The 13,229-nt window shown below is 41.5% G+C and overlaps 1 non-coding gene across 1 annotated transcript; it reads right to left on the bottom strand.

The window, feature by feature from the left end:
- Positions 1-1,945: 1,945 nt before the first annotated feature.
- On the bottom strand, positions 1,946-2,052 carry LOC111896274 (small nucleolar RNA R71). The gene has a single exon (XR_002851841.1). It is a non-coding gene; the product is annotated as a small nucleolar RNA R71 (small nucleolar RNA).
- Positions 2,053-13,229: the final 11,177 nt, after the last annotated feature.

Here is a 13,229-nt window from a genome sequence, read left to right as displayed (position 1 = left end):
TTTAGCTGCGATAAAGAGGTCAGAAAAACCCTAAAAGACGACGAGAGAAGCTAGAATTCAATCCCGAAGGAGAATTGAGGCAAAATTTCATCATCCCACTTAATCTTTCGTTTTGACATTATGGTTAAACAATTAGACTTTGCTTGTTTGTTGTTATTTACTTCAATTATGAGCTAAAACCTTTAGACTTCTGTTTGGGGATACAAAATTAATAATATGGTTTGATTGATTGGTAGGATTAATTCTAAGTTGGTGATTTTTTTTTATTTTAGCTTGCTAAAGAACCTTGTGTGTGAATAATAATTAATTTTCTGTTAATAAAGATAATTGATTAGCATGAACATCTATTGATTATCAATCTCATATGTTATGTGATCACTTTGCCATATGTCTAGGGTTAATGAACATGAAACTAGAGTTAATAAGAAAATTGAGTAAATTCATGTGAAAGCTTGTGTGATGACCATCAACAAGAAGTTAATTAAAAGATTAAATTAATTAACTATTGCAAGTCTAAATTAACCCGAATAATTAATCTAGTAAATCTAATTGAATTAGACAACTGGCCATTGTTTAAGTTAGTTTATTTGCTAAGGATTAGTGTAGTGAATGCAAATCTAATCACTTGAATCGGTAACCAACAAAAGAATTAATCCATTGCACCATTAACTTGAAATCAACCATAGGATCAATTGAGTTGAACTAAATAGAAGTTCCTTCGTAATTATTGAATCTAGTTAGTTCTTTGTTTTCTAGTTTTTAAATTAGTAATAGTTAGCAAGTTTCTAGTCTTGTAAAACTAGAGAAAACCCCTACTTATTAATTAATTTAGATAGGATTAGTTTTTAGTTTTAATTTGTCGTTCCCTGTGTTCGATACCCTACTTATTCAACTATACCACAATTGATAGGTTCACTGCCTTTGTGTGTTATTTTATAATTAAAAGTAGGTTTAAAACTAAGTGAGTTTGCACACATCAAGTTTTTGGCGCCGTTGCCGGGGAACGGTTCCAAAATTAACATTAAATTCTAATTTAATCGATCCTTTGTGTGGGATTTATCTTACACAAAGTTATTTTAAAAGGTAATTCAATAAGTAGAATTAGTTTTAATAAAATTCCGTTGTTAGAGTAACTAGAATTTTTTTCTGTTTTTGCCTTGAACTCGCCGAGTGCACTCGTGCCGACTCGGCGAGTACATCGTTGTTACAGTTTTAATTTTTAATTTTATTTTTGTTCTTTTTACGCATTTTCTGTTTTATTTACAGTTATTTCATGACCCAAGGATCTGATACACCTCTGGTCCCTCCTCTTGAAGACCCGGAATCCACACTAAGGAAGAGCAAAGGCAAAACTGTTGGAGAAACCGCTTCTTCAAAGAACTCACCACTCAAAAACCTAAAGTCCGTTTTCAGCAAGAAGAGGAGCAGCAAATCCGGAGCATCCAGTGCCTCTTTGACAATCAAAGACCCAATTCAAGAAGATATAGAGTACGAGACCGAGGAAGAAGAAGAGCCCACATACGAGCACGACTCCGAGTTTGAAGACGATTTAGCTATCACTATGGCTAATATCGATGAAGTCCCCATGGGGGAATGGAAGAAGAGGATGCGCGATGACGCCGGCCCGGGACTTGTGCAGCCCGCAATTCCCACGACCGCTACTTTCGAACTAAAAGGCCATATTCTCGCCCAACTCAAGGAGATCCATTTTTATGGGAAGGATCACGAAGACGCCTACAAGCACTTGGACGAAGTGAATGATGTGGCTGACTACTTCAATGTACCGAATGTCCCCCGTGAGACCCAGCTTCTTTGCATGCTTCCAATCACGTTCAAAGGAGCTGCAAAGGATTGGATAAAGTCACTTCCTCCCGGATCGGTCACCACATGGGTCAATATGAAAGAAGAGATCATAGACCACTTTTGCCCACCCTCCAAAATAGCCAAGCTAAAGAAAGCTATTGCCAACTTCGAGCAACAACCCAAAGAATCTCTTTATGAAGCTTGGGAAAGGTACAAGAGCTTGCTTAGAAATTGCCCACACCATGACCTTAATAGCCAACAAGAGGTCTCCATTTTCTATGATGGGGTCAATGTCACCACAAGGCAATTGCTCGATTCTCAAGGCCCGCTCATGAAGAAGGCGCCCCCGGTAATCAAGGAGTTAATTGATGAATTCTCTAAGCACTCTAGAGAATACTACAATCCAAGAAATGAAGTAAGTCGGGGGGTAGTAAACTCGGCAAGTGATAGCATGGTGGCGGTGATAGTTAAGCTTGATAGTCTAGATAGGAGGATGAAAAAAATGGATCAAACAATCCATGCTACTCGGGTTGGATGTGAGAATTGTAGAGGGCCCCATCTCACAAAGGATTGTGATTTGGATGAGAATGGAAACAAAAAGGCTCAAGTATTCTATTCAAGTGGCGATCGATACGACGAAAATTGGCGGAAACCGAAGAAGGAATGGCTCCCATACGAAGAATATAAGAAGGCTAAGGAGGAGAAATACAAGCAAAAAGAGAGGGGGTATTATCAAAAGGAAGAACCGGTGTTAGAAAACAAAGCCAATTTGGAAGAGTTGTTCACTAGATTTATAGCCGCGTCCGAAAAAAGACACAATGATCACGATGCTGCAATACACGAAACCAAAAACATGCTAAGGAATCAGCAGGCATCCATTCTCAACATTGAGAAACAGCTGGGACAGCTTTCACACCAAGTGAACGAAAGAAGACCGGGTCAACTTCCAAGTAATACCGAAACCAATCCGAGAATGGAGAATGTGAGTGCAGTGACCTCCAGCAATGAAGAAATTGTCACACATGCACAGAGGATCTCCAAGAGGAAGACAGAAAAGGCAAAAGAGTCAGCTCCAGCTAAACCCGAACTGAGTCGCCGAGTCCCTCTAATGGACTCGACGAGTCCATGCGTAAATGACAAAATTGTCATTCCCTTATAGCCATAAAATCCTCTTTTGCCATTCACAATCAAAGCCATGCCTGTGGAAAAAGTTGAAGCCTATAGAGCCTTTATGAAGCATGTTAAAGCCCTCCAAGTCAATGTGCCATTTGTAGAGACGATGCTCACAACACCCAAGTACTTCAACTTACTAAAAAGTCTCTTTGTTGCTAGGAAAAACTTGGCTGAAGAAGCGGAAATAATATTGAGTGAGCTACCCGAAAAGAAGGGCGATCCGGGGAGAATTATAATTCCATGCCAGTTTGGAAATACATTTGTCACTCAAGAGTTGACCGACTCAGGTGCAAGCATCAATCTGATGCCTTTCTCTTTCTTTAAGAAGTTGAATTTACCGGAGCCAAGACCAGTAAACATGAAGATCCATTTGGCGGACAAGACAACAATTCATCCTCGAGGCGTTTGTGAGGATCTTTTCATTAAAGTCGACAAGTTCATTTTTCCAGTAGACTTTGTGGTGGTTGACATGGAAGAAGACCCCAAAATTCCAATTATGTTGGGGAGATCATTTTTAAACACCGCATGTGCTTTAATTGATGTATGTGAGTCTACACTAACGTTGAGGGTAGGTGACGAGTCCACAATGTTTAGAGCCGTACCAGAAGCCAAGCAAGAAGAGGAAAGAAAAGAAGAGATCTCATTTATCCATTTGGATGAAGAGATACTACAAAAAGAACTTGAACTCTTGCAAGAAGAAGATCCAAGCAAGTTTTTGCTACATTCTGGAGAGGATGGAGATGTTAACAAGGACTTGGAGGAAATAGAAAAGCTACTGGGAGGAGCTTACTCAGAAAACACAGAGGAAATAGTGGAAAACGATCCGACTCGCCGAGTCACTCTCCTGGACTCGACGAGTCCAGTCGAAATCACCAACAACTTGGACGACTTAGATCTGCTTGTTGCTAGTTCTATGCATATTCTGGACTTGGATATTTTTCATGATTCTTCAGATGAACATACAGCAGAAGGAGAAATGGACACGGAAGTTCAACACGCCCATATAGCATGTTTTGATGCAATTCCGCTTGAAGATGGGGTAAGCAAAGAAAAAGAGGAGAAGGCAAAGGATAGGAGAGTGGAGGTTGATCAACCATTCATTACCAAACCTAGAGCACAAACCTTCACAAAATATGAAGTAATTAAGTTTGAGAAAAAGGAGGTGCAAGAGAAGGTGAAAAAGATAGGGTGAAGAAGAAAAAGAGGAGAAGGGAAGCTCAAGCAGCTGAGGATGATGTTGTGAAAAAGAAGAGAGAGGAATCAAAACGGGCTTACAAAAAGAAGATTCACGCTTACAAAACAGAGTACAAACCACAAAAGACTAGGCATGCATTCCCGATGCTGGAAGATGACGAGACGTAGATGGGAAGGAGTCCAGCTAACGACTCCTTAAAAAGAAACACTTGGCGGGAGGCAACCCATTATTTAGAGTTTGCTTTCTTTTACCTTTTTAGTTTTGTTTGAATTTTTTTTCGTTTCTTAGAATTTTAATTCTCCAAATCATCGTACATGTCTGCTTGAGAGTGCGTATGGACTAAGTGTGGGGTGGAATAAATTTTCTTTTCTAAATAAATGACAAAAACTTTATAATATTTGAATTGTTTGCAAGAGACTCGCCGAGTTTGACCATGACTCGACGAGTCCATTTAGATTTCAGAAAAAAATAAGATCGCGACCAGACTCGCCGAGTCTAACCCTGACTCGACAATTCGGTATTATTTACAGAAAAAAATAATAATGAAATTACTTTTACAACCGGTAACTAGGGTTTTAACCCTAAAGAAATCAGTTTCTTTTTCACAACACACTCGTCGTGCGCCTCCCTCTAACAATTTCTCTCAAGCATTCATCTTCTTCAATTCTTCTTTCATTGTTCTTCAAGTTTTTCAAGTTCTATCACTAAAGGTAACTAATTTCTTCCTATTTTCTGTTAGAAGCACAATTTTAAGATGATCTAGGGTAGTAATTTCATAGAAAACCCGCTTTTGAAGAATGGTGAATTTTTAGGGTTTTGATTTTTCATAATTATGTTGTTTTGCATGACTATTCTTGCTCTAATACCTTATAGACATGCCCCTGGACAAAACCCTTGAAGTAATTTTGAGATTTCATGGTTCAATTTAGACCGACTCGTCGACTGACTCGCGCAGTTCTTGAGACTCGCCGAGTCGTTCATTGACTCGACGAGTCGAGTCGGGGACACAGGAGTGACTTATTTTAATGATTTTCTGTGTTTTCTTGGTTTTATGTTCTGTGTTGTGCAGGAAAATGTTTCACAGGGGGCAAGGTTTAAGTGGACACCAAGGAGATTTTCCTTGGTTAAATTTCCCTCAAATCGAGTCTGCTTCTACTATGACGAGGTGGAAAAAGAAATTGGCTGAAGTAAGGAAGAAAGAAATTTACGTGCCCAATAGAATTGATTGGGGTTGGTTGCAAAGCGTGCGCTATGAAGAGGAGTTGGCTCCTTATCTTTTAAAGGAGTTTGTTTATGAGGGAGAGACGATAGTATGCGATGGGTGGAGCCGGGTCTTCCATATTCAAGAGTCGGTGTACCGGGAGCTTTGCTTGGAATTCTTCTCCACGGTATCTTTTCATGGGGGGGATGACTGCTATCACCCGACAAGTGTCAGTTTCTGTCTTGGGGGCGAGTTTCATCAGTGCTCCGTTGTTGACTTGGCTTGTCGGATGGGTATATATGATCGGTCATTGGTGTCGACCGCTATTTTCCGTGCATTTATGGAACACTCTCACAAAGTGTTCCCCGATGGAGTGACGAGCACGGGTTGGTGGAATACGATTGCCAACAAAGTGTACATCCCGAAATCAGCCCAGGAAGGAAGCATTCGGTCGCCTACACACCGCCTTATTTCCACCACCATTAACCAAAGGAAGGATGATGACAAGGTTTCTAACCTTGATGTCTTCTACTTATGGAGCATTATCACACCCGATACTTTCTGCAATATTCCTTGGTGTTTAGCTTCATACTTGGCTGAGGGTGCGGTCAAAGACCGCAAGACATTAAAGATTAATGGTGGAATGTTTGTCACACGGCTCGCTAATTCATTTGGGTTGATGACCCGTGGCGCGTGGAACTTGATGACTATGATTCCTACCCCTCCATTCAATCCTATTCTTTTTAGGAGGGCTAGGATCATTGAGGACTATGGTGGAGGTCATTATGCTATTCAGCATGATGATCCTGTTGTTGGTCCTGAGGCACCGGGAAGGAGGCTCCGTTCGAGGCGAGAACGTGATGTAGAGGATGAATCGTCGGTGATTCTGGTAGACAATGATGAGGTACCAATCGATTGGTACAATGTTGAGATGAGGCGGTTACAAGATCAAATGGCGCGGGGTATCAACTTTAGCAATCAATCACATATTCGACTTTTTGACCACTTCAACATTCTGCATATTGATGGTGGTAACTTCCCGTATATTCCGTCATGGGAAGAAGTGATCAATGCGAGAAGGAGCGGTGCGAGTGGAAGTGGAGCGGCGCCGGATCATGACGATGATGAGGAGGATTAGTTTCTTTGTGTTTTCATTGAACAATTTTTATCTTTGTTTTTTTTTCTTATTTGGTGTGTTTGGAATTTGTTTAAAACTTTTTATTGTTTGGTTTGATGTTTGATTGCCTTGATTATTTTTCAGAATTGAATTAGGAGTGCTTGAATAGAAGGGTTAGAGTTATAGAGTCAAGAGGGTTATAAAGAGTGAAAGAAAGTCGAGAAAGGAAAGCATTAGAGTCAAAGTGTCTAGTCTGGTCCTTAGGGACATGAACGAGTGAGTCCAGAAGTAAGGAGAAATTTTGAAGATTAATTAAAGGCTGGAACAAATGCAGAATATCATTTTTTTCGTCCAGCGGTCTACTCGTCGAGTGCACTAAACTGACTCGACGAGTCGCCTTGTAATCTCACATATTCGAAGATGTCCGCGCTTATACTCGACGAGTCGCATATATGACTCGACGAGTCATTCATTTTTATACCGTGAGGACTGCTGATTTGATGCTGATGAGTGTACCACTTGACTACTTATTTTTCCATACCGATTCTTGAAGATCTTACACTGTTTCCCCTACATATTTGGAGCCTGCCACTCGAGATTTTGATACCCAATTCATGGATGAGTTGTTCCCATGGCTAAAGTCAAGAGAAGATGGTGCTGAAGAGAAGAATATCAACCTATCAACTGCTACCCCAGGGGAGTTTGTTCCAATTCCCTCTATATATTTTCATTTTTATTGCATAATATGCAATGAGGGCATTGCATAAATTAAGTGTGGGGTAAGGGGTTGGTTAAATTAGTTAAATTTCGAAAATCTTAAAATTTTAGTTAATTTTGAAATTTTTGCATTAAAATTGCTAGGGCTAATTTAGAAAATTTTGGTAAAACAATTAGCATTCCATGTTAGAATTGTGTTGATGATTGCATGAAAACCCAAATGTTTAGTTGAGCCTATACACGTTCTAGTGCATTTGTGGCTTCCCTATTCCAGTGAAATCATGGGACAAAAACACGACCCCGCTCAGCCTGAGGGATGCAATATGTTTAGCAGCCTAAACTTGAAATGTATCCAGGAAAATTATTATAGTTAGCCAATAAAGGTTGAGGTTGAGCGCCCCTGCTTAAGCATCTAGGTTTATTGAGTGAAAAAAGTGAGGCACATGTAAAAAAAAAAGAGAATTGCAAGAAAAGTTGAAGAATTTTGGAGCAAATAAAGTGAAGTTAAAAGATCAAAATTCCAAGAAATTCAAAAAGTTGAAGATACCAAAAATCAACCAACAAGGTGGTGGATTCAAAGAAATCAAAGATGAAATGTCAAAGAAGTGAAGAATTCCAAAAGAGCTCCATAGTGGTATCGAAAAGTTGTAATTCTAGATTATGTATGCTTGGGTTGCTCAATTAAAAATACCTTGAGGGTAAGAGGTTTTCTGCGGATGGATTCGGAGGGTTGCATAAAATGAGCATAGTTCAGGGTGAGTGGGCGAATGTTTATGAGGATTGTGAGTATTTGGAGTATGGAGGGTACTTAGGACAAATTTAGACACAATTGCATGCGTTGCGGTCTTGGCATAATGGTTGGGTTAGATTGGAATTGTCATATGTGATTCTAATGTTTAAAATTCAGTTTTGCTTGGGGGCAAGCAAAAGTCAAGTGTGGGGTATTTTGATATGTGCATATTTAGTTCATATTAAGTATAGATTTTTATTCATTTATTAGCTAAATTATTGCATTTTATGGACAAAAGGTACTTAAAAGTGTTTGAATTATATTTTCAGTCCAAAAATGAAGCTCGGAAGCAGGAGAAGCAGTTGGGAGTTTGAGAATGGAACAAAGAAGAAAAACACCAAAAAAAGCACCTACTCGGCGAGTAGGGTCGACTACTCGGCGAGTCCAAGCGAAGATTCGGGAAGATAAAGACTCGGGATCCCAGAGACTTATCACAATACGGGGACTGAGAGATGGACTCGACGAGTCGCCACCTGACTCGACGAGTCGATTCGTATATATAAAGATAACTCCTCAGAACGATGGGAAAAAATTCTGGAACGATTTAGAAGAGTTTAGCTGCGATAAAGAGGTCAGAAAAACCCTAGAAGACGACGAGAGAATCTAGAATTCAATCCCGAAGGAGAATGGAGGCAAAATTTCATCATCCCACTTAATCTTTTGTTTTGACATTATGGTTAAACAATTATACTTTGCTTGTTTGCTGTTATTTACTTCAATTATGAGCTAAAACCTTTAGACTTCTGTTTGGGGATACACAATTGATAATATGGTTTGATTGATTGGTAGGATTAAATCTAAGTTGGTGATTTTTGTTATTTTAGCTTGCTAAAGAACCTTGTGTGTGAATAATAATTAATTTTCTGTTAATAGAAAGATAATTGATTAGCATGAACATCTATTGATTATCAATCTCATATGCTATGTGATCACTTTGCCATATGTCTAGGATTAATGAACATGAAACTAGAGTTAATAAGAAAATTGAGTAAATTCATGTGCAAGCTTGTGTGATGACCATCAACAAGAAGTTAATTAAAAGATTAAATTAATTAACTATTGCAAGTCTAAATTAACCTGAATAATTAATCTTTTAAATATAATTGAATTAGACAACTGGCCACTGTTTAAGTTAGTTTATTTGCTAATGATTAGTGTAGTGAATGCGAATCTAATGACTTGAATCAGTAACCAACAAAAGAATTAATCCATTGCACCATTACCTTGAAATCAACCATAGGATCAATTGAGTTGAACTAAACAGAAGTTCCTTCATAATTATTGAATCTAGTTAGTTCTTTGTTTTCTAGTTTTTAAATTAGGAATAGTTTGCAAGTTTCTAGTCTTGTAAAACTAGAGAAACCCCCTACTTATTAATTAATTTAGATAGGATTAGTTTTTAGTTTTAATTTGCCGTTCCCTGTGTTCGATACCCTACTTATTCAACTATACCACAATTGATAGGTTCACTGCCTTTGTGTGTTATTTTATAATTAAAAGTAGGTTTAAAACTAAGTGAGTTTGCACACATCATGGGGCCTTTTGAGTTATGAGAGGGGTAAAATGGTCTTTTTACCCTTCTGAGAGTGTCATAAGAGGACATAGTCTAGCCTTTGAGAGCTATATTAAATAGAGTATTTATTTCATATGATTAGGCGGAGGCTAGGCCAGCATTTACTGAGTCAGAGATTTACCGAGATACCAGAGGTGAGTCTTCTCACTATACTTTACCTAGTGTGGTAACAGAGTTATGTGACAGAGTACTATAGAGTTATATGCCAGTGTATTTGCATGTTATTTATGTGTTGTGATTTATTGTGAAATGTGATATGCATGATTCAGAGTTACAGAGTTTGGACTTTCGGGCCCCTAGAGTTAGGGCCAGAGGACCCACAGAGAGTTGGGGCTGGAGGGCCCCACTGAGACACATTAACCAGAGGATCGACAGAGTTACAGCCTCAAGTGGCTATTATGTGTTAGAGTGGTATTTTTAGGAACTCACTAAGCTTATACTTACAGTGTTACGTGTTATGTGTTTTAGGTACCAGTGATGACCGCGGGAAGGCGTCGGCTTGATTCGTACACACACATGGGATTTTATGTATTTTGATCTTGGGAGATATTTTGTGAAACAAAGACATGATACTATGACATTTTATGAATGAATGAGTTTGTAAAAAATGTGTTTGAAAATGCGAAAAATTGTTTTAATTTTTACGGTGTTACAAGTTGGTATTAGAGCCTAGGTTTGAGGGATTCGGGTGCACCTTCGGGCGTATCTGAACTCAAACCGAGGATTTGAGGAAATTTTGATAATAAAATAAGTTTTCAAAAGAAGAACTTACGAGACAAACAGAGCAGAGTCGTGTGTACGAATAGCCAGCGCCCGAACGGTGATTTCCCAAAATACCATTACTATAAGTGTTATAAGATATGATGTGATATGTTATATGATGAGCTATGCTATGCATGCTAGAGTAGACTAGGTATTCTTATTAGGACTAGAGTGGCCTGATATGTGATGCCTGAGTCTAGGAGTCTTGTTGCTAGGAATACTTCAGAGTGCTTAGGTAGCAGCGAGGAGGTTGTGAGAGATCTGCTAGCGAGTATCATATGATTAGAGAGAGTAGAGTACTTGGGACTTGGGACTCTAAGAGGAGGACTTGGGGTGAATGTTGATGCGGTATGGACGGTAGTATTGGACCCGTACTACTGAAGACACCGGATCAGTGCACAGTCCAAGTAAGAATCCTTGGAGTACCAAGGGACAAGTAGGGTGGAGTATTCGAGTATGAGCATACTCGATCGAGTCCCTGATATTCATTTGTGTGTTGTATTTCAGAGAGAAAGGGAGATCATGGTTGGGAAGCGCCACACACCAGGGACCAGCGGTACGAGTGATGAGGAGATCCGTAGGATCATCCAGGAGGAGGTGGCTGCGGCCATCAGGGCAGAGATACCAGAGATGTTCGGGTCTATCAAGACCACGCTGATAGAGACATTTGATGAGAAGTACGCTACTCTTTCTGAGGTTGTTGTTGCTGCGGCCACTGCAGCTATAGCTGCGACTAGGCCGCAGGGTGGTGATGCGTTGCTGTTCCGAGAGTTCAACAACACAAAACCACCGATGTTTGACGGGACCCAGGACCCGATTTCGGCAATGAGATTGATTTCAGACATAGAGGGGTGTTTCTTTACTTGTTCATCTCCAGAGCATTTGAGAGTCCGGTTCGCGCTGAACCAGCTTCGCTTGGGAGCAAAGGATTGGTGGAAGTTTGTGACGGCACATTATACGCCTGCTGAGCTTACTGCAGTGACCTGGGAGAGGTTCACTGTTATGTTCTGAGGTGAGTACGTTCCCCAGGTGGAGAGGAAGCGTTTGGCCCAGGATTTTCTGATCCTCAAGCAGGGTACTGAGTCTGTTACATTGATTACGAGGATGTTCCATGAGCGGGCGATGTTCTGCCCAAAGCACATGTCCTCCGAGCAGGCACGTATGAGCCGATACTTGAGCATTATGAGGAGGGATATACGAGAGTTCGTGGCGAACTTGACGTACCGGACATTTGCCGAGCTTCAGGAAAATGCCCGGAAGAGGGAGATAGAGCTGGAGACCCAGGCTAGGGAGGAGGTTGAGTCTCAGGGGAGGGATCGGCAACCGGTGCAGTCTTAGCCGGTAGCCAAGCGGGCTAAGCCCGCTGATTCGAGATCAGGGAGTCAGAGGGGGTTTTCAAGGGGGTTTGCAAGGTGGGGGTTTGTAGTCTCAGCCGGTAGCCAAGCGGCAAGAGCCACGATGGGGTGTGCAGAGCAGGGTCTTGCTACAAATGTGGCAAGGAGGGGCATATGGCCAAGGATTGCCCCAAGGAGTTTGCAGTATGTTTTCACTGCAACCAGACCGGACACCGGAAGGCAGAATGTCCGCAGCTACGGGGATCAGCATGGGGAGCATCTCAGGGATCTGCCCTTGCTGCAATCAAAGCTATCGAGAGCCAGCCAGTGAACGCCGAGGCACCGAAGGCACGAGGGAGAGCCTTTCAGTTGACCGCGGAGGAGGTCCGCGCAGCGCCCGATGTCGTGGCTGGTATGTATTCTTTTGTGTATTTATTTTGTTTTTGAGATATTTTGCTTATATTATGTTATGCGTAGGTACTTTTCTTGTGAGTTCTATACCTGCCTTGGTGTTATTTGACTCGGGTGCGAGTCGGTCTTTTGTATCTTTGGCTTTTAGTCAGCACATCAGTGTTAGTCGTGAGGCGTTGAGTCAACCTCTGAGAGTTTTCATAGCTGACGAGAGGGTGGTATATGCCACAGAGGTGATCCGAGGGTGTGTACTCGAGATTTGTGGTGTTGAGTTCCCGATTGATTTAGTTCCTATTGCGATGGTAGATGTCTGTGTCACCGTGGGCATGGACTGGTTGAGCAGATTCGGAGCGGTTATCGACTGCGAGCGACAGTTGGTGACCATATGAGACCCTAGTGGGGGAGTTCTTACGGTGTACGGCGAGGGTACACGTTCGGGGTCAGCATTTTGTTCGGCCGCTAGAGTAAGACAGTGTCTACAGTAGGTCTGTAAGGGTATTGTAGCGTATGTGATGGATACACGGGTTGATTCAGAGAGACCGAGGTCAGTTGATGAGGTTCTGATAGTGCGTGAGTTCCCGGATGTATTTCCAGAGGAGTTGTCGGGCGTGCCTCCCGTGTGGCAAGTGGAGCTCAGTATCGATTTGGTTCTGGGGGCCGCGCCTATCGCCAAGGTGCCCTATCGCCTTACACCTCCAGAGATGCAGGAGTTATCCTCGCAGCTTCAGGAGTTGCTGGGGAAGGGGTTTATTCGGCCGAGCAGCTCGCCATGGGGAGCGCCTATCCTTTTTGTCAAGAAAAAGGATGGTTCACACCGGATGTGCATTGATTACCGGGAGTTGAACAAGCTGACGGTCAAGAACCGTTACCCGTTTCCGAGGATCGACGATTTGTTCGATCAGCTGCAGGGAGCATCTTGGTTCTCCAAGATCGATTTGAGGTATGGGTATCATTAGGTAAGGGTGCGAGATGAGGACATCCAGAAGACAGCGTTCAAGACTCGTTATGGGCATTACGAGTTTGTGGTGATGCCTTTCGGACTCACCAATGCCCCGACAATGTTCATGGACCTCATGAACAGAGTGTGCAGGCCGATGTTGGATCGCTCGATGATCATATTCATCAACGACATTTTGGTGTATTCGAGATCTAG

This window comes from Lactuca sativa, chromosome 1 (assembly GCF_002870075.4).
Source record: "Lactuca sativa cultivar Salinas chromosome 1, Lsat_Salinas_v11, whole genome shotgun sequence".
Taxonomy (NCBI): Eukaryota; Viridiplantae; Streptophyta; class Magnoliopsida; order Asterales; family Asteraceae; genus Lactuca; species Lactuca sativa.
Note: the sequence above shows the minus strand (reverse complement) of the source record. Positions and strands in the feature narration are given on the sequence as shown.